Raw genomic sequence first — 21898 nt, forward strand, 5'->3', positions numbered from 1 at the left:
TGTGTGTGTGTGTGTGTGTGTGTGTGTGTGTGTGTGTGTGTGTGTGTGTGTGTGTGTGTGTGTGTGTGTGTGTGTGTGTGTGTCATCTGTGAGATATTGTGAAAAACATGTCTAGACTACAGTAGAGCGCCGTTCTGCCGTTCTAGCAGAGGAAAGTGGCCACACTGCACAGTCACTGCATTACTCTATATACTTCGTGCATGTTTGTGTGTGCGTGTAACAAAACATATCATTAAGTATGCACTTAGCGGTGGTCGGATTTTGCTACTGCGTTCAACTCTTAAAGGCGAAGATTAAGGGTCCCCCAATTTAAGCTATCGGCCACAAAAGCGATAACGGCTGTGACTGTTTATCACTGTCATGAACCGGTGCGAGGGAATTGTTCGTACGTGGAACGTTAGGGAGCACCAGAATCACGGTGCGCGTGGGCGTCGCGAGTGGGTTTGTCACGTGGCATTTTTTTTTTGTATTTCGTGGGCAATTGTAGTTAGCCAAAAAGCACTAACAATTAGGAGATATAAAGCTCAAAACTTTTTAATTAAACGTTTGCAACTTTCTCATTGAAATTTTTATCTATCTTCATTCCTTCGAGAGGTATTTAATAAACAGATCTATTTAAACAATATTTCAGAGCACAAAAATAGTCTATCTTCAGGCAACTGTCAGCAATACGCATTTGGTCGCGTCGTAATTGCGTGTGTCGGCATATTTTTAAACTCCGACTAAAGATAGCTGGGGCACCCTGTATATAGCAACATATCTCTATATAAGAGTAGGTAATATGCTCCCAAAAGACATTAGTAACATGCAGCGTAAGGCTGTGATCAACGTTCCATTCCTGTGGTAAATCGCGTAAAGAGGTATACTTTTGTATAACACAAAACAATATTTTTACTTAGAAGGTTCTAGCTCTAATAGTACTTTAGCAGCTGCTATACTGGGTCTGCTCGACCTTGAAACAAGTCGGCCGGAAAAAAAAGGAAGTTGGGGTGAGAAGTAGAGATGTAAGCGTGGGGAGAAAAAGGACGAGCATAGCCATGTACAGTACAGTTCGGAAAGTGGTGGGAAAGGAAAGGAAGGGTAAAGAGGAAAGAAACGAGCATGTGGAATGGTATCATGGTCATTTATATCATAGCCGCGTATAGCATAGTATAGCCAGGGGGCGGAATATGCAAGTGAGACATGGCGATAAGGGAAGATGGGAAGGAGCATACAGAATAGCATATCCATGTGTACGGCAGTATACTAAGCGTAAGCAAAAAAAAAACGAGTGTGAAAAGAGTGATTATGGGTGAGAACGTGGGATATTGTAACTCATTGAATATGCACTCAGACCTCATTATAACAAAGTTGCATCTTACACCGAAACAAGTTCATTATATCCAAAAATTTGCCATAAAGGTATTTTCCTAGCACTATCTATTTCAAGGCTACTCTTCATTTACTTCGTTATAACCGAACTAGTTATGTCGAGGTTCGAGTGTACATGCGTAGCAGAATATAGCAAGGGGAAAGGAAGTAAGGAGGACGCGCAGTTGTAGGGTAGCATCAAGCATAGCTAGTTGAGTATATGAATAGGGCGGGAAATGGCAGTGACGGTGAGGAGAAAGCGTGTTGGTGAGGAGGACGGAAACGAGAAGGGAAGAGGATGCCACTGCGTCACAAGTGAAGGTATCATTTCCCGCTGTAGACTCTGAGCAGGTGGCAGGTTCGGAACGCCAGCCAACGCCAGCGCGTGCTTGCCCGTGAACTCGCACGTGGCTGCGCTGAAGGGCAAGCAAATCACTGCTCCACATGCCCTGCAGATTTTGCGTCCAGTGCAACTGCATGCATTTCTCTTTCTCCGGCGTAGGGTAGCACACCTGTCTTTTTAGACTGTTTAACATACCTACCTTTCTTTCTCTCCCGTTTCTTGCTTTGATCTAGCTTTCCGTTTTTTGAATTTTTTTTGGCGTTGTGTCTGTGACGAGGTGCTGTTTTATGTGTGTTTACGCACATCTTCTAGCACAATAACTTCCCTTGATGGCACTTTGTGGGGTGCGTAGTTTGTGCCTTATTCCCTTCGTCTTCCGATTTTCTGCGCTGTTCTCTGGATCAAGGACGTTAGAATATAATTGAAAGCATTGGAATATTGAGTTATAACTCTAATGTGATACAATCGACAGGCTGCAGACGTCGCTTTGTGGTGACGAGGAGCTTTCTCGGGCCGAAGAAGGGCTACTGCTGTTCAAGTGGAGAATAACGGCTTCACCCAAAAAGACCGCGTCAGAGCCTCCGAACTAGAGTGTAGGCCTCAAGACGAATTTGTTGCGGCCACTAATTTTTGACCCCCAAAACGTAAACAGCAAAGCGTGAGCGGTTTAATACACAATAATGTGATCAACAGTTGTTTATACGTTGTTGGTTGGCTGGAGTACACATCCACCATCGGAGCCTCGTATAGCCCTGCTGTAGTCTTTCAAGTAAAAATATATTTATGCTACACTCAGTGCTGTTTATATGGCAGGTTAGGCAGCCCGTGCTCTATGTATACATTCCACATTCGCAAAAGACTGGTGGTTTATTCGGTCGTAGCGTATAGATAAGACCTAAAGTTTTGGCGTATCAACATGTGAACGAGAAGTTTAGTTACAATACTTATCGCCACTGGTAAAAGAAGAAGCTTGAACGCATCTGTATAAATTTGAATACGGCGTGGTAACTTAGAGAAAGTAGCAACACTGTTTTCGAAAATTTAGCAGGTGGTCATAAACAACGCTTCCGCGTTTTTTGTGAAATATTAGACGAGCAAACTTACATGGGAGTGCAAGTTATAGAGAGTCTTCCACGGCGTGCAGCGACGGTTGTACAGCAGGAGAGGCAGTGTCGTTAATTACGGGGCCTCGGCTCGAATGCCCGTTCTATAAACGGCGAGGCAGCTGGTTGCCGTGGCGACGCGGTTTAGGTGGCCAGCTTCCCTCGGGAGTGCTATCGCGGCCAGCACAGTCTCCTGAGGAGGATGCTCTGTAGTGCAGGTTAGCTATCACGCTAAGCAAGCGACACTCGCGAACACCAAAGGCTCCTCGGCAGGGAAAACGCGCCGGATTTTATGTACCCCGCGTCATCCCGTTTCTTTTACTGGACTCGGAAAAGTGGCGTGGTAAGTTAAGCGGTAGAGCAACGAGGAAGATCTCTATCAGCGTCTGCGCAAGCTTCCCTCGTTCATTTTCTCTTACAGAATGACATCGGTGAAACTGACCTGACTAGAGTTACAGAAATGACTCGGTGGTTATTACGGACGCAACTGGGAGGCTGAAGGAATCCAAGAACGCGCTTAGAATCATGTTAAGGAACCTCGGAGCTCAATCCCCGACATGAACCCTACAGATAACAAAGCTTGTCATTTACACACATCAAGAAGTTGCGCGTAGGCCCGGCACAAGTAAAGTATATATACAGTACAAATAAAGTACAATACAAATAAACAAACGGCCATTTATAGCATACAACTACAATCCACACGGATTTCTCAAAAATAAATGTCCTTTGTTCACCAAATACTCGTCCTTGTCGGAGGCTCTAGTCTGGGAGCTTTGCGAGGCCCTCGTCTCGGGTTCTGATTGAGTTAACCTGATTTCTAGCTTTCTGGTCAGCCCAATTGGTGGAGCCTTGTCACACAACCACCTTGCAGGATTCCGCAGGACTCATCTGCAATCTCAGCAAAAGCGCGCCTTTCTTTTTTTTCCTTCGATGCAATAAACAGTATAAAATACTGCAATTTTAGCAGCTTTCCAACGTACGTTCTTTTTTTTGTTCGTCGCTGCTTTCTTATTATTGAGTTGTTGTTTTTTTCTACAGCAGACGCTAACTTTTCCAGGGGACGTCACAGTGTCTTTGCGTCCTCCGTAATCGCACCCGGGATGACAACGCGGCATACGCGAGAGAGCCTCTTCGTGAAGCCAGCAAAGTGTCTCGTTCGTGTGACGGCGCGGCAGACCCCAGACGCAACTCCATCCATAACCACGTTATCGCTCCCCAGAAATGGCATTCCGGTGACCTACTTGCTTTATTCCCAGCGAAGCGTACTTCTAACTTCCTGTCGTTTATGTGTGGTCTTTCTCTTCAGCCACCCTCAAACTTCATTCCGCAGACAATGCCACGTGGCCATTCATCGATTTCTTGTTGTCATTCTATGTTTGATGTCTTTTTTTTTTCTATTCGCGTCGATTCGTATTTTTATTGCGTATGGGTGTCACATATGCATATTTTACTTTGCGCTGATTACCATTTCTCGGGTAAAAAAGCGAGCAATGAAGGCTACATTAACACTCAGCTTGGACGTCAACCATAATCAAGGTGAAATTACCTCGAGATTAGTGTACGCCAAAGCGTACCCAGCACTGGGCATACACACTTGGGTCGCCTAAATCGTTTAAGGAGACGTAAGTGCGACACCGAAAATCAAATCAAGTCACACAGGTACTCACAGTTTAGGAACAGTGAAGAAAGCGAGCAGTAAAAATCTGACGAACACACGTGCAGCCAAATGACAAACGTAATGGAAAATTCGGCCTCACTTTTAGGCGGCTTCGTGGCCTTGGGGGCGGCCAGAATTGTAACGCAGTGGGGAGTAAAAAAAAGATATAGCACGCGATCCGGCCACCTCCGCAAATTGAATCTGACAACGCTCGACCCTCTCAAGTATTAAAACAGCCAACTAATGGACCTGCACGGACAGTTAAAAGGCATTGAGTGAGATGACACTGAACAAGGAGAGAAGGTCTGGGGATCCATATACAGTGTTGACTAATGGGTACCTTTTTTTTGTTGTTGTTGTTGCTGAGGGCTCCCTGAGAAGAGGCCTTGGTTTTTAGGGGCGAAGCTCTTTATGGCGTGGCTTGTGCGTCCCTCGTAGTACGTAACCACCAGTGGCACATACCCGAAATAGCGGTTCTTACGATTTTGACCTCCAAGGTGGTTCCGGTGAGAGATTTCTTCTGTGCGTTGTTGAACAATAAAAGATAGTGCTCAATGCACATGTTAATGGCTGCTAAGGGGGAATGAGAGACAGGAGCATTCGGCCTTTAGGTAACGCGCACGCTGCGATCCCCATTAGCAGCTATTGGCATGTACATTGAGCATGATCTGACAAGAAAGGGTTGCTACGTTATACTCGCTGGGTGTAACCTCCTTGGTTTTAGAAAGGTTTAGCGAGCGTTGGGCCGCAAAGCCATGAATACAGTGAACTAGTATATACCATGAACTCGAGGTGGTTAAAGGTGGGAAGTAAACCCGAAGCGCAAGCCGTAAGAAAGTGTGCATGTGCCACCTCCCGTTTAGTCCTTGAAATGTCCGCTTGATGGCGGTGCTTCTATATGGAGAATATATGATGAAAAGATGCGAGATGGTGGTACTTGGAGTGCTGAATAGATGTACGAACGGACACACAGACAGATGCATGGATGGACGCATGAACGGACGCAGGCGCGGATGCATGGACGAACGCAGGGACGGACGCACGAACAGATACACGCACGGACGGGTGGATGGACGCATGGACGGTTACACAGACGTACGCAGGAACGGACGGAAGCAAGAACGAATGGACGGACGAATGCTTTGCCCCACTCCCGATCATTCACTCCGTGGATATGCTGCCATTTTTTTAATCCACAAAAGTATTGTGGTCAAAACTCATGATTCCACACTATCAGTGGAAGTGTGGCTAGTGTCGTCGTGACAAAATTAGATAGCAACATAAAATTAATTTAGCACGCCCGTTCTTCCAGCCAATACGTTGGGGAAGTAGAGTGGTTTTACGAAGCCTCGGAATCGGAAATGGGCATGCAAAGGATGCAAGCAGCCGGATGTACATTAGTGCCTTCAATGTGAAAACAGAAAGGGACAGTAACTATCGTAATAATACGGAGATATTAGTAGGATGAACAGAGAGAGCTATGGTTAATAAACATTTCCTTCCAAAGCCAATATTCTAAACCAAAGGAACAAGAGAGGGAGTTCCCATGCAAAAACTCTAGGACGCGCATATATATATATATATATATATATATATAGTAACGCGGACTGACAAAGCGAGGAAAAAGAGGTAGGACACTCTCGAGCGATAGTGATTTGGTCCACATGGAACAAGGCTTGTCTTGAGCAAAATCAAAGACTCCCGCGTAGCGTGTAAGCACCTCCTCGAGGAAATCCTGCTCGGAAGAAGGAAACGACTTATAGGTCATGTGTTTCATCTCGGCTGAGTAGTTGGGCGCAGTCTGACTGATGGCTGGAGACTCTGAGACCATTCTGACGTCAACTGTGGCCTGCTCCTCAAACGTTCCCAATTTAAATCTGGCTGGTAGGACAACAGGCTCTGATGCTGCGTTGAGCGCCCACAAACAAGCATGTCCGTCGATGGCTGCAAGGACAGACCGTGGGACCAGCACATCCTTCTTGATGGCGTTTGTATGATAGGGCTCGACAATTCCAGTGCAGGGTCCTGAGCGGACGTGAAAAGCGCATACGGGAACTTGCATTGCTGTCCGACCAGAGATCATCACATCTTCAGACAACGAAAGCGCATCGATGGGGAGAGTTGGAAAATCGTCAACTATTGCAGCGGGCAACTTACTTTCTTGAAGAATCTCTCCAGTTTCACAGTCAAGCGTAGCGCCGCATTCATGAAGGTCTGTCCTTAAGATGACGTCATGAGTTGGGCGAGCCAGTACAGTTAATTTAACTCAGAAATTTTGTCCACCAATCATGAGTCCAACTGAGCAAATGCCAACAGAGCATAACGCTTCGCATCCGACTCCACGAAAGGTTTCTTTACGATCCCACGCGAATATTACTTTGTGGCGCAAGAAACGATGCTTGAAACGAAGACTCATAACTGAAATAGCAGCACCAGTGTCTACAAGAACAAGCGTGTCTACACCATCTATACACACTCGCACTTTATTCATCAACATCACAGCAGAAGAAGGAATTGGTTAAACTGACCGTTCCGCAACCGCACCTTCATCGACCGCGCCAGCTAGTTTCCCAGCTGATGCGGGGAAGGTGACCGACGACGCGGAGACGGCCACCGGCGGGAACGTGACGGAGGTGGCGTCAGGCTTCGCTCGGAGGCCGGGGACTCGCTGCGAAATTCGTTAGGCCATCGCTGTCGGGGACGGTGGTCGGCCGGGTGAGCGGTCCAGGTTTCGTGCATACGAGGCGGGTACGTCGAAAAACGTGTCGCGCAGGTGGCCGGCTGGGACATAAGCGTGAAATGTGCTCTGGGAGACCGCATGTGTAGCAAACTGGGACTTGTCGGCTTACATTAGCAGGAGCAGAGGTGGCATAAGTACGCGGAGACAGGTCGTGCTCTGCAGGAACATTTCGTGATGACGCATAGTAGTCTTCTGGTAGAGGCATGGTTGACGATGGTCGGAGGTCTGCAGCGGCACGTCGAGATGATGACATCCGGTGGTGGCCGTGACCCGTCGGGGAAAACAGAAGCCGCGGGGTGAAATCTTCAGTTCCTGTGCGCGGTCAGTTTTCGACGTGGCGCTCTCACATCCAGTAGGGAGGTGGTTCGGGGCATTACATAAGCCAAACGGCATAACGTTAAATTAAAAAAAAACTCAGGCATCACAAAAGCAGTCTTCTCTCTGTCAGACGGATGCATTGGTATCTGCCAGTATTCAGACCTTAGGTCGACGAACGAAAAATATACTGCCGAATGCAGGCAATCAACAGCATCATCGATGCGTGGTAGTGGATACAAGTCTTCGGTGATGCCTTTTAACAAATGACCGACTTTGTCTTCGTCAGACATATTTGCGTTGACAATCCGGCAAAGCTTCAATACCTCTTCAATGTAGGTTGTCACGTTTCACCGGGCAACCGAGCCCTACGGGACAGCGTTTCCTCAGCTTTCTTTTTCATAGAACTCGTGTCCCCAAAGCAGGGCTTCAGTTCCTCAACAAATATATCCCAAGTGGTGAAGACATGTTCATGGTTCTCAAACCAGAGCAAGGCGGTCCCAGCAAGGAAGAATACTACGTTCACGAGCTTCGCCCACGCGCACCATTTGTAGTAGCGGCTCACTCTGTCGTAGTGTTTCAGCCAAGCATCCACGTCTTCGTCAGTTTTACCTGAGAATATCCGTGGCAGAAAACCTTTGGAGAGCATGCAAAGAGGCAAAGCTGCTTTTGAGGATCAAAAAACATCAGATCTGCTGAAAGATGCAGGACAGATTGTGTTAGAAAAACTAGCCACCCTGTTTACGAGGTGTCTCCTGACGGGAAGAGTACCAGAGTCTTGGAAGAATGCTAACATCATCCTAATACATAAGAAAGGAGATGACAAGGACTTAAAGACCTACAGGCCGATCAGCTTGCTCTCTGTAGTATACAAGCTGTTTACAAAGGTAATTGCTAACAGAGTAAAGAAAACATTAGAATTCAATCAACCAAAGGAACAAGCAGGATTTCGAACAGGCTACTCAACAATCGACCACATTCATACTATCAATCAGGTAATAGAGAAATGCTCAGAATATAACCAACCACTATACATCGCCTTCATAGATTACGAGAAGGCGTTTGATTCAGTAGAAATATCAGCCGTCATGCAGACACTGCGGAATCAGGGCGTCTATGAAGTATATGTAAACATCCTGGAAGAAATCTACAGGGGATCAACTGCTACCATAGTGCTACATAAAGAAAGCAATAGAAGACCAATCAAGAAGGGTGTAAGGCAAGGGGACACAATCTCCCCAATGCTATTTACCGCATGCTTACAGGAGGTTTTCAGGAGCCTAGAATGGGAACAGTTAGGGATAAGAGTTAATGGGGAGTACCTTAGTAACCTGCGCTTCGCCAATGACACTGCATTGCTGAGTAACTCAGGGGACGAATTGCAACTCATGATTACGGAGTTAGACCAGGAGAGCAGAAAGGTGGGTCTTAAAATTAATCTGCAGAAAACGAAAGTAATGTACAACCACCTCGGAAGAGAGCAGCACTTTGAGATAGGTAATAGTCCACTTCAAGTTGTAAAAGACTGTGTCTACTTAGGACAGGTAATAACCGCGGAGCCGAACCACGAGATTGAAGTAACTAGAAGAATAAGAATGGGGTGGAGCACATTTTGCAAGCACTCTCAAATTATGACAGGTAGATTGCCACTATCCCTTAAGAGGAACGTATATAACAGCTGTATCTTGCCGTTACTTAGCTACGGAGCAGAAACCTGGAGACTTACATACAAAGAGGGTTCAGCTTAAATTGAGGACGGCGCAGCGAGCAATGGAAAGAAAAACGGTAGGTGTAACCTTAAGAGACAAGAAGAGAGCAGGGTGGATTAGGGAACAAACGGGGGTTAAGGATATCATAGTTGAAATCAAGAAGAGATAATGGACATGGGCCGGGCATGTAGCGCGTAGACAGGATAACCGCTGGTCATTAAGGGTAACTAACTGGATTCCCAGAGAAGGCAAGTGAGTTAGGGGGAGACAGAAGGTTAGATGGGCAGATGAGATTAAGAAGTTTGCGGGTATAAATTGGCAGCAGCAAGCACAGGACCGGGTTAACTGGCGGAACATGGGAGAGGCCTTTGTCCTGCAGTGGACGTAGTCAGGCTGATGATGATGATGATGATCCGTGGTTCAGGCGCCCAGTAGTCTGATTGTCGAGGTCGACGGCCACCTTGTGCCATGTTGGTGGCACTGGCGGATGTGGCAGCGTAGTACGTCAACGGTATTGCTGTGTCGTCGTTCATGCTGATGTTGTCCGGGGGTAGGCCAGATAAGCGTCTGCTTCTTCGAAGAACTTATGCTGCGGGATCTAGGACGGCGAATTACCCAGCACTGATTCACCAAAGCTGTTACGGATGTGATGGGTTTATTTACACTGAAAATGTCAGCGCTCACCCGTCACTGCCGAATCACCATCGCTCGAGAGCGTCCTACCTCTTCTTCTCTCTCGCTCTTTCAGTCCGCGTTACAATATATAGAAAGTGTAATATGGGAAGTGTAAGTACCATAGGGGAGTTAAAAGAATACAGTGTGGTCCCAGGTTACACGTTAGAGGCCAACCTTTATGTAGTCATGGTAAAGACAGAAAAAGGTCGGTACGCCCTGGAAAACAAGTCTCTTTAAATAAACAGGGGTGGAATGATGTCAGGCATACTTTAACAAATACACTACGTTTACCAAAAAATAGGTTGGGTGGCTGGTTGTTTTATGAACTGTCATCAGTTACGGGTTAAGGGACAGGGAAGCCAGAACTGTCACGGAGAAAAACAGTGCTTCACTCCTGGGGGTTAATGCATTGCAAGTCGCGTATGGGGTTTGTGTGCGAGAAAAAGGGCAACGTGGCTGAGAAAAGGCCACATGGGTTCCTGCGACGGGCCTCTCGTATTGCTTGACTGCAAAATAATATTTATCCCACTTAAACTAAGATTTAAAAGTGTTATCAGAATGAAATGGACATTTCTTCTTATTCTTCAGACGTGTTTGCGCGGTATTAAACATAGTAAACTGTTTCCGTTAAGTAATTGTTATGGCAGGAGAGTACACTTTGACTAGACGCAGGAATTCGGATTCCTGCTTCTAGCTGAAGTGAACTTGGAGCGAAAGAAGCGCGTATGTGAAGAAGAAGAAGATGTGCCTGCAGCGAGCAGCATCGCCAACGCCCGGCGCTCTCGGCTCGTGCTTCGGTTCGTTGCTGTGCCGATCGCTGGACGGTTCATCACGCTGTCTCGTCGCTGCCTTTAACGGCCAATAAACCTCTTCACATTTGGTGGAAGGTGCTGTTAATCCCCGTTGCTACACCCTGGAACTGCGAAGCCGCACGCTACCGCCTGTCATGACTACCAACGCCACTACATCGACGCCTTCGCTCCAGTTCAACTGCCCTGGCCATCCCAGGCTACGGGAGCCGAAGGTCTTCAGCGGTGCGGATGGGACCGACGTAGAAGACTGGCTCGAGCACTACGAACTGGTGAGCGCCAACAATAAGTGGGATGAAGCCGACAAGCTGGGCCACGTGATATTTTATCTCACTGGCGTCGCCGAATTGTGGTTTAATAACCACAAACACAACATCCCCACATGGAGCGTCTTCAAGACGTCATGTGCTGAAGTGTTCGGTCGGCCGGCTGTCCGCAAGCAGAGGGCAGAACAGCGCTTGCGCGTCCGCTCTCAGCAGACTGGCGAGACCTTTACCAGCTATATTGAGGACGTCGTCGACCTTTGCCGACGTGTGAATGACACCATGCCCGAATCTGACAAGGTTAAAAACATCCTGAAGGGCATCGACGACGGCGCATTTCAAATGCTCTTGGCAAGGAATCCGAGCACAGTTTCCGAAGTCGTCAGCTTGTGTCAGAGCTACGACGAGTTGAACAAGCAACGCACTCTGACTCGGCAGCCTCAGCATGGTGGTCAGTCACTGTGCAGTTTCGACACCCTGCTGGACAATTCACCGCTGCTTCAGCAAGTTCGAGCCTTCGTCCGTGAGGAAGTCGCCCGCCAACTTTCCCTAGTGCCCTTCACTCACGAGACCACCACCCGTCTACCTGCCCCGCTTCGCACTGCTATTTCGGAAGAGGTTGCCCAAGCTGTTCCTGTTGCGCACCACGAGCCGCCTCTATCCAGCCTTGCCCACTGCCAGAGTGCCGCGCAGCTGGTAGGCCCTCCTGTCGCCTATCCGCCAGCCGTGCAGCCTGTGGCTCCTCCTGTCGCCTGCTCGCAAGTGATGCAGCCTGTAGCAGCGCCGTTCACATATGCAGACGCTGTGCGTAGGCTTCCGCAACCACCCTATACCTCGCGCTCACAGCCCGCACACCCGGCTGCTTATACTGCACCTTGGGCGGCACCACCAGTAGCCAATTCTTGGAGGACGCGCGATAACCGACCGATATGCTACGCCTGCTTTACTCCCGGACACGTTGCCCGCTACTGCCGCCGTCGACCTCAGACGTTCGGCGACTATGTCCGATCGTCGCAACCCGGCAGCCAACCCTTCGCGCAATACGGGCCGGTCTCGTCCCCTCGCTATGCCCCTCCTAACGACCCCGACTTCGTGACGCCGCGCGCACCCTCTCCTCGTCGGCGATCGCCCTCCCCAATGCGTCGCCGGCCCAGACCTTCTGACCAGGAAAACTAAGCAACGCAGTTCAAGAGGCAAGAACTGCGCCGTTTTCGAACTGTCTAAGCCCTCGCTCCTCTCCTGCTAACGTGGTCGCAGTAACTGTTGAAGGTTATTGTACTTTCGCCCTTGTCGACACTGGTGCCGCTGTTTCTGTTATTGCCGCTAATCTCTGCCGTTTATTACGCAAAGTAACGACGCCGCTTTCGGGACTGTCGCTTCACACCGCAAGCGCACAGCAAGTAACGCCTCTCGCAGCCTGCACTGCAAGAGTCTCCATCGAAGGCATTCTTTACATCGTGGAGTTTATTGTTCTTCCTGTCTGTTCGCATGACGTCATCCTCGGGTGGGACTTCCTATCCCGCCATAATGCCGTCATAGACTGCGCACGCGCCGAAGTTGAGTTTTCACCCTTGTGTGATGTCCCATTACTGGACGCTCCTCATCAGCCGCCGAAGTTGCTCGTTCATGAAGATACCGATATTCCGCCTGGAAATTTCGCCCTTGTTCCCGTTTCATGCAACGCCTACACTGACGCTACAGTTCTTTTTATGCCTTCCGATATCTTCAAAAGTCGTCGAGCTTTACCGCTGCCTTTCGCAACAATTGATCTTGCCGCCGGAAGAAGCAACATGTTCGTAAGCAATCCGCTTTCAACACCTGTCACATTGCTTGCGGGGGAATGTCTCGGCCGCGTGCAGGATCTCGACCCTTCGTTTTTGTTTGATGTCCCGGACGACTACTGCGACCACCCCAAAGCACTGTCGGCACTCGGGGAGTCGTCCGATGATACGTTTTCCAGCGCCATCGCCGACACTCTCACTCCCACCGAACATGCCGACCTGCTGAATCTTCTGCATGAGTTCAGGAGTTCGTTCGATGTGTCGCAACCTCAACTGGGCCGCACATCACAAGTCAAACATCATGTTGACACCGGCCTACACCAGCCACTGCGTCAAAGACCATACCGTGTCTCCGCTGAAGAGCGCCGCGTCATCAACGATCAAGTCGAAGATATGCTTCGTAGAGACGTCATTCGACCATCCCACAGTCCCTGGGCGTCTCCCGTCGTCCTGGTGCGTAAGAAAGACGGATCTATCCGATTTTGCGTGGACTATCGTCGTTTGAATAAGATAACCCGCAAGGACGTCTATCCTTTGCCGCGCATTGATGACGCCATTGACACCCTTCACGGAGCGGAATTTTTCTCGTCACTAGATTTGCGGTCTGGCTACTGGCAGGTCCCAATGGCAGAAGCCGATCGCCAAAAAACGGCATTTATTACACCAGACGGACTATATGAATTTAACGTCATGCCCTTTGGGCTTTGTAACGCGCCTGCCACGTTTGAACGTCTTATGGATAATACGCTACGTGGCCTCAAATGGAATATGTGCCTCTGTTACCTCGACGATGTCGTGGTTTTCTCCCACGACTTTCCTACGCACCTCCTTCGCCTCAGGCACGTTTTGAGCTGTCTGACCAACGCTGGTCTGCAGCTTAACCTGAAAAAATGCCGCTTCGCTGCACGCGAGCTCGTCATCCTAGGCCACATCGTGTCCAAGCACGGCGTATTACCAGACCCAGCAAAACTTCGAGCAGTCGCAGAATTTCCCAAGCCGACGACCATGAAAGAACTTCGCAGCTTTGTAGGCCTATGCTCCTATTTCCGGCGCTTTGTTCGAAATTTTGCATCTATCATGTCACCGTTAACCCAGCTTCTTCGCGGTGACGTGAACCTCACCTCCTGGTCCCCTGCATGTGACGTTGCCTTCACTACTCTGCGCCGTCTGCTCACTTCCCCACCTATTCTTCGCCACTTCGACCCGACGGCTCCTACCGAAGTGCACACCGACGCCAGCGGCGTTGGGCTAGGCGCGGTCCTCGCTCAACGAAAGCCCGGCTATTCAGAATACGTTGTAGCCTACGCTAGCCGCACTCTGACGAAAGCCGAAACTAATTACAGCGTGACAGAAAAAGAGTGTTTGGCTCTGGTGTGGGCGCTTGGAAAGTTCCGGCCGTACTTATACGGCCGCCCGTTCGATCTAGTAACTGATCACCACGCGCTTTGCTGGCTCTCCACGTTGAAAGACCCTTCTGGCCGCCTTGCGCGATGGGCACTCCGCATCCAGGAGTACGACATTCGCGTCGTATACCGCTGCGGACGCAAACACTCTGACGCTGATGCCCTGTCTCGCTCACCTTTACCACCAGATCAGACGTGCGGAAACACTTGCCTCCAGACCTTGTCATCGCTAAATCTCGACTCGATTGCCACCGAACAACGTCGTGACCCATGGATCGCCTCTCTTATCGAATATTTATCTGGCACGCCCAACCTTCCAGTATCTCGATCCCTCCGACGTCAAGCTTTCCATTTCGCCATCCGCGATCAACTTCTTCATCGACGCAACTACGCTCCCGATGGCCGCCGGTGGTTGCTGGTCATTCCACGCACTTTACGATCGCAAGTATGCGCCTCCCTTCACGACGATCCACAATGTGGCCACGCCGGAGTGTTCAAAACATATGAACGCCTTCGCCATCGCTATTACTGGCGCGGCATGTACAATTTTGTACGTAAATTTGTGCAGTGCTGTCCTGACTGCCAGCGACGTAAATCAACACTGCCACGTGCGACTGGCGCATTGCAGCCACTTCCATGCCCTGCCAAGCCATTTGATCGCGTCGGCGTTGACCTCTACGGTCCCCTTCCATTGACACCAGATGGTAATCGGTGGATTATAGTGGCGGTTGACCACCTGACACGCTACGCCGAAACAGCCGCTTTGCCGAGCGCTACAGCTCAGGATGTCGCCTCTTTCATTTTGCAACGCTTTATCCTTCGACATGGTGCACCTCGAGAGCTCCTTAGTGACAGAGGCCGCGCTTTCCTTTCCGAGGTCGTCGAAACTCTGCTTTCGGAATGCCACGTCATTCATCGGAAAACGACAGCATACCACCCGCAGACTAACGGACTAACGGAACGGTTCAACCGCACGCTAGGTGATATGCTCTCAATGTACGTGGCATCTGATCATAGCAACTGGGACCGTGTTCTCCCATACGTCACGTTCGCATATAACACCGCAATACAAACCACCACGGGATTCTCACCTTTCTTTCTTCTTTACGGACGTGAGCCTTCCCATACAATTGATACCCTACTTCCTTACCGTCCTGATGCTTCCGAGTGTCCACCTATCTCCGATGCTGCTAGACAAGCCGAAGAGTGCCGCCAGCTCGCCCGTGCGTTCACCTCGGAAGAGCAACAACGCCAGAAAGAAACCCGTAGCACCTCTCTTCCGGATCCCAGCTACGCCCCAGGGTCTCTTGTGTGGCTTGCCATCCCATACCAAACACCGGGACTCTCCTCGAAACTTGTCCCCCGGTACGAGGGGCCTTACACCGTTTTGGAGAAAACCTCTCCGGTTAATTTCCTAATTGAACCAGTTTCCCGATCGGACGACATGCGCCGGCGTGCACGCGACATCGTCCATGTTTCCCGACTGAAACCGTACCATGAGCCTTTGCCTGAAACTTCTTAAGTCGCCAGGATGGCTCCTTTTTTCAGCGGGGGCGATTGTGAAGAAGAAGAAGATGTGCCTGCAGCGAGCAGCATCGCCAACGCCCGGCGCTCTCGGCTCGTGCTTCGGTTCGTTGCTGTGCCGATCGCTGGACGGTTCATCACGCTGTCTCGTCGCTGCCTTTAACGGCCAATAAACCTCTTCACACGTAGTTGGCTTCGAAATTAACATAGGTCACTATTCTTGGGCCCTGCTGTTGTAGTCACTTCTGTCATAAAGCACGCTGCTTTTAATTCTTCTTGGATTGGACATGTGACCTGAAAAAAACAGTATGAGGTGTATTAAGGTCGCCGAGGCCATACACATACGTGATATCGGAAAGGTTTTCAGGTTATGATGTTACTATACAATAAAAAATCTTTGCCGAATGGTCTGTAATGCGCGTGGCTCTGTTAACAACTTGCTTCAATTCAAATTTGAGACACGTGTTGAGGAATTCATTGGCGCACGTATATTTAATAGTTTCAAAGCTAGATTCTACAACAGTATAGAGGCTAAATTAATATCACCGAAAAGTAGACCAGGCGTGTTGAGATACGACTTAGTTATCTCGTGCCACGCATGGTGGAAATCAGGCAGCAATGAAGTGTCGGCAATAGGAGTGGGGCGGGTGTGGTGTGGCAGCAAATGCTCAAAAGCACGCGCATGCGCGAGAGGGATTCGGTGCATTATAACCGCCACATATCAAGAGGTGATTATATTATTATCGGGATGCATCATAGCTTATGGCTCGCGGCAATACGCGCACCATCGTCGACCTGGTCTTTGCGAAATATGTCAAGGTCGTCAAAGACAGACAGGAACTCAAGATCACGAATGGACGAGTTGAGCCTTGTCTCAAGGCAAAACCGCCTTACGCGAAGATGAGCTGATGAGGCTTCATAGCGAACTACGATTTGAACTGACACTGCGGATATTAGTGCGTAGGAAAGGAGGATTACGTTGGGATGTTGGTGGTTAAAACGGGGTAACTGCTAGGACTTGTGCTCAATTACCTCCTGTGCCCACAAATGTTCAACGAAGCTTTTTTCCGCCAGGGAGGAACTTTTTGACAAGGCACCCATGCGCTTGTCAAACTAAGGGGTAAAATCTTAAGACAGGCCAAAAAAATTTCCCCTTAAACTAGCGCGCTAATGAAAAAACGCAGTATGTGTCTTTGACATGCGTGAATTAAAAATGGCTAGCCCTGACATGCCATTACAATAGGATCCGAGGCAATGCGCGCGTTCAATTTCCTGTGATTGAAACGGTGGCTGAAAGTGCTTAATACAGAGGGTCTGTTTTTCAGACTCACGAAAGTTTCAATTAAGAGTGTGTTTTAACCCACAAAAATCAAGGTTAAATTAACGAGACCTTTCGTTGACGTCAATAGCACGGCTAGTCAGGGTAGACACATAGGCCGGACAAGCGTCCGTCCTCGTACGGAGTGTGGTGATTTAAGTCTTGACAGCCACGAGCTTTGTGCATTCAGATTCAATTTTGACCGATTTAGAATTAATTTCGAAGGATCCTTTTTTCACAATCAGCCAGGGTTACTTCAATAGTTTTTAGTCGGTCAAGAATGGCTGACTGCATGCCCAGACTGAAGCTGACGTAAAGGGGTGAGGAAGAGAGAGAACGTAACATATGAAAACGAAAAGGCAGGGAGGTCAACCTGCAGTAAAAACAAAGCGCTTTGATACCTTGCACAGAGGCAGGAAAATAGCGATCGGAAAGAGTACAGAGGGATAAAACAAGAACTAACCAAAAATATAAACATGCGTCTATATGCAGGACCAACAGTTCAGAGTATATCGTCAGGGCTGTGGTTAAATTCAACCTCTCCGGAGAATATTGTAAGGGGTCTTCTCTTTTGCCGTGATCTCTTACTACCTTTCGATACCCTGCTTGCGCATGACCTTCCGTCCACCACTTCGTACGCACAAGATGCCATCTCCCGTGCTCTGATCGCACGTACAGTAGCCCGCGCCAGGTTCTCATCGTCCCAGAGAGCACAAAAGTCGCTCTACGACAGCCGACATAGGGATGTCGATTTTTCTCTGGGCTCTCTCGTGCTACAGTGGCTGCCATCCCGTCGTGTCGGCCTGTGCGAGAAACTTTCATCGCCATAAGTTGGGCCTTACCGAGTTCTGCGCCAAGTCACACCTGTCACCTATGAAATTTCTCCTACTACGAACCCCACTGTTACATCCAGAAGTGACATTGTGGATGTGTCTCGCCTGAAGCCCTATCACAGTGACCCGTCCATCTAATAACAGCAGGCACCGGGATGGTGCTTTGCCGCCCGGGGTAATGTCACGGGTATAGAAAGGTACCTCAGGCACGGGTGCAGAAATGACGTAGAAGGGATGAAGTCGACGATGTTGTTGTGGGGCTGTGTCTGAACTGCCCTCTTGTCCTGCATCCTTACACACTGTGTGTAGTGTTAGCCCACCCGGCGTTCACTTAATAAATACTCCCCGTTACAATATTAATATATAAGCAGAACAGTAATTGAATGTGGGCTCGGCAGCACTGCCAACAATCTATGATTGGCTGGTTTAGCGAAGGAAGAGTAGCTATTAGTTAATAGAAAAACAGTGGTTGGCAAGCACGAACCATCGATGACGTGTCGCTGAGCCCTATAGAGCTTCTAGGGTGATAGCGAGGCAATATATCCAGTCCTAGCTGAAGTGGTGTTACTGTAATCGATGTGGAACTGGAACTATAGCGCCAAGATACCAGGGAGGAAGGAAGATCGCACGATGATACATGACAGGATGAGATTGCTTCACGTGCGCACACGGCGCGCGCAGCTTCGCGTGCCGAAGAGGGCTCGGAGCAACGCGTGGTCGTGAAGGAGCACCTGAGGCCACCACGGTACCCCAGTATCGAGCAGGATTCAGTAGGGTCTCCGAGTTCCAGATCCGGGTGTCTGAAGAGTGCCAGGCGAAGGAACTGCGAAGCGAAGAACAGCGACTGGTAAGTTCGAATCATCGTTTACGTTTCCCTGAGCCCCCTCGGATATTGATTGCAGTCACACACAACCAAATAATTACTTTATAACGAATGATCACTGTGTGAGTTGGTAACCTTTGACTTCTGAGGACTGCATGAAACGAACTAGGGCAAGGAAGCTGCTATCCTTTGTTCTTACACGTGGTTTCTTTTTTCTTGTTCTTTATAGCTGTGTTTATTCAACAAACTTGCTAGCGGCACTTGTGCATTTCTCTTGCTTGCCCCAGTTTATTTCGTGCTCTCTCTTTCGCGTAATCAAAGAATTATTGTATAAAGTCAACTAGCCGACAAACAAGGAATAAATACATGCAGAGAAATTTGTTCCGTCGAAAAAACAAAGTGAAGAGGGGTGCTTGAAATTAGCACCAAGGCATGCAAATTCGAACTCTGAACGGCGAAGCAATCTACGTGTATGACTTGGCACGAGTCTGCGACGCCTCGATCTTGTCGACAAACTTGAAGGGGCAGGGTGCAACAGAATGACCAGGCCAAATGAAATCGAAACCTTCTGTAATCAAATCAGGAATTAGCTGACCGACGGTAACAGCCATCACTTCGTTGCGATATCAGCGAGCCCTCAGGACACCGTGTTAAAGAATGCTAGGCTCTGTAAAACAGACCGCATGTGACTTACAAATTGTAACACATTGCATTATGACTGTCGAACATTAGGCGATGGTTATGTTACTGAATGGCTGCGTATGAAGTTACACATGGGCAAGCGAACATCCAATCAAAACAAGTGCTGAGCTGCAGCGCTAAATATTCAATGCCTGAAGGCACAATATAGTACGTTGAAATAACGTGGCGCTTGGGGACACCTGCTCGCAACGAATGGATAGAAATCTATGAAATATAGTCATTACTATTATTATGTGTGTTTTACGTCCTAAAACCACGATATGATCATGAGGGACGCATTGATGAAGGACTCCGGAAGTTTCGACCTTGTGGCGTTCTCTAAAGTGCACTGTCATCGCACAGTACATGTGCCTTGTCGGTTTTGCCTCCACCAAAATGCGACCGCCGTGGCAGAGATCGAACCCGCGAATGACGGGTCACGAAATATTATTGCCAGGATGGTGCACCAGTACCATAATTTTAAGAGAAAACAAAAGGACACCGCGTACTTCTTTGAAATGAGGCACGCGATGGTAGTCACTCAGTGGAAAATTAAAATTCCTCAGTTTCTGCTGTCCAAGTTACAACACGAGAAGTACAAAATGCAAGAATGAAAAAAAAAGGGAGGGGGGAGGAGGACGAGGAAGGAGTTCACTGCGAGGCGCAGATCGAGCACGTTTCTGTCGTTTCCAATTAAAGGCTCACAAACATCTCCAGCATGCACGCAAGGCACGGATAGCGTACATGCGCTCTTAGTCTGCCCGCACTCGCCCTTTCACGTTGCGCGCCGTGCAGGTGCCTGACATTTTGAGGCTTCCTATGACGTCACTGCGGGAGCGAGAAAAGCACGGTTCGGTAAAGCCCATCCACCTGACCAGACCCTGAAGGGGAGTGTTCACTTTAAATAAATGGCTTCTTCTTGTCCGAACGTCAATTCTTACCTGCCGTGGCTGCGACCGATCGATTTCACAGGGAGGGCCACTGAAGCCACATTACCGCAGGGCCGTCCACACTGTACCGCTATAGGGTCGCGTAGCGATACGCCTACGAGCATGCGCTGTTCGGCGAACAGTGTCGAAAACTCGAGAATACAAAGCGTGTATTTAAGCAGTGGAACTTCACTGGGGCAGAAAATGCGTGTGCCTCACGGGAGAGAGAGTATGGTAGCTAGGTGTTCTACCTCAGAGCCACGTCAGCTTTTGACTCTGCTTTTAAAAATGACTCTGCACGCGCATAAGGTTGGTACAACGTCGATTGAAGTTGCAGTGGTGGATGTGTGTTGCAAAACGAAACAATAAACATTACGTGATATAACGGTACCTTTACGATACATGCGTCATGTCGTGTTAACACCGATCGCGGTTTTAGTGTTAGCTCTGCTTTTGCAGCATTGTAATAAAATAAAGGCCACATATTTCTAGGATTCAGAAAGCTATATTCAAGCTTTGCTCGACCTTGGTGACTGCAGCATGGAACTGTATGCTAACTAAAATTACGTATGGTATTTCTATCAACCCACCATAACGCACACTTTCTTTCGACGATACTCACGTTTTCGTTGTAATGTGAGGGTTGTCGTTACGTCAGACCACATGTTACCCTTTAAACGCCAGTGTAGTCGACATACGTGGTAAGCTTACAATGTGAACACATGTACAACACTTGTCAAAAACGTCGATCTTCCTCGTAACACTTGGCTCTAGGCCTAAAAATGCCGCGTGGACAATAAACTTGCAGACTGCTTCGCATGAAACCTCTTTTCACAAGGTGTGGAATCTTCCCAATTTTCTTACTGAATGTGCAGATGTTCGCCCGGGTGCACGTTTAGGAACTAGCCTTCTTTAAGCCTTGGTTTTAGAGTACAGCAATGAAAACACATTCGCGACAGAAACAAGTAAGACACGCTTACAGTATTGGGGGCGGAAAAATCGGGATAAGGAAGAAATATGTTAAGAAAACCAGGGTCACTTACCACAAGGCGCACATTATTAGGCTGTGAATTCGTGGAATATTTTTTAATAAGAGGAGAATTTTATTTGAGCTAGACAGGGCCTTAAAGGGCCACACAACAGGCTCTCAAATAAAAAATAACGCAATATTTTCTGCTCATATTTCTTGTCCTCCTTGCGCACTTCTGTGACGCAGACAGCAGTTCCCGTGACGTCTATAGTGTAGGTGCTCTCGATTCGTCCGTATACGCGAAATGTCAACGGTGATATGTCTCCTGCACTGCTTCGCCGTGCAGCCGCCCACCCGTTCTTTCTTGTCTCGCATGAATATCGAGCGCGATCAAACGGTGACACTACATTTTGTGTGTTTACAACTGCGCAAGCGGCGATAACAGCGCGTAGCCTAGACGCGCGAAATCCTGATAGGCCCTAGCGCTTAGTGTTGACATTGTCCACGTACTTTTGAGAACTCAGGGGAGAGGAGGATGCATCGCGTGTGCGAAGGGTAGCGAAGGAGAAGAGAAAACCACCCCTCGTCTTTGAACGCGAGGTGGCGAGAGGCCGTTTTAGTCAAAACTGAAAAACGCCAACTTTCAAGCTTGGTGGTGGCGAAGTCACC

At 48.7% G+C, this 21898-nt stretch overlaps 1 protein-coding gene across 1 annotated transcript in view; it reads right to left on the bottom strand.

Moving 5' to 3' along the window:
* Nucleotides 1–21898, bottom strand: part of LOC119185613 (uncharacterized) — a 603714-nt gene that overhangs the window by 279836 nt on the left and 301980 nt on the right. The window lies entirely within an intron of this gene.

Source organism: Rhipicephalus microplus, chromosome 1 (genome assembly GCF_043290135.1).
Source record: "Rhipicephalus microplus isolate Deutch F79 chromosome 1, USDA_Rmic, whole genome shotgun sequence".
NCBI lineage: Eukaryota > Metazoa > Arthropoda > Arachnida > Ixodida > Ixodidae > Rhipicephalus > Rhipicephalus microplus.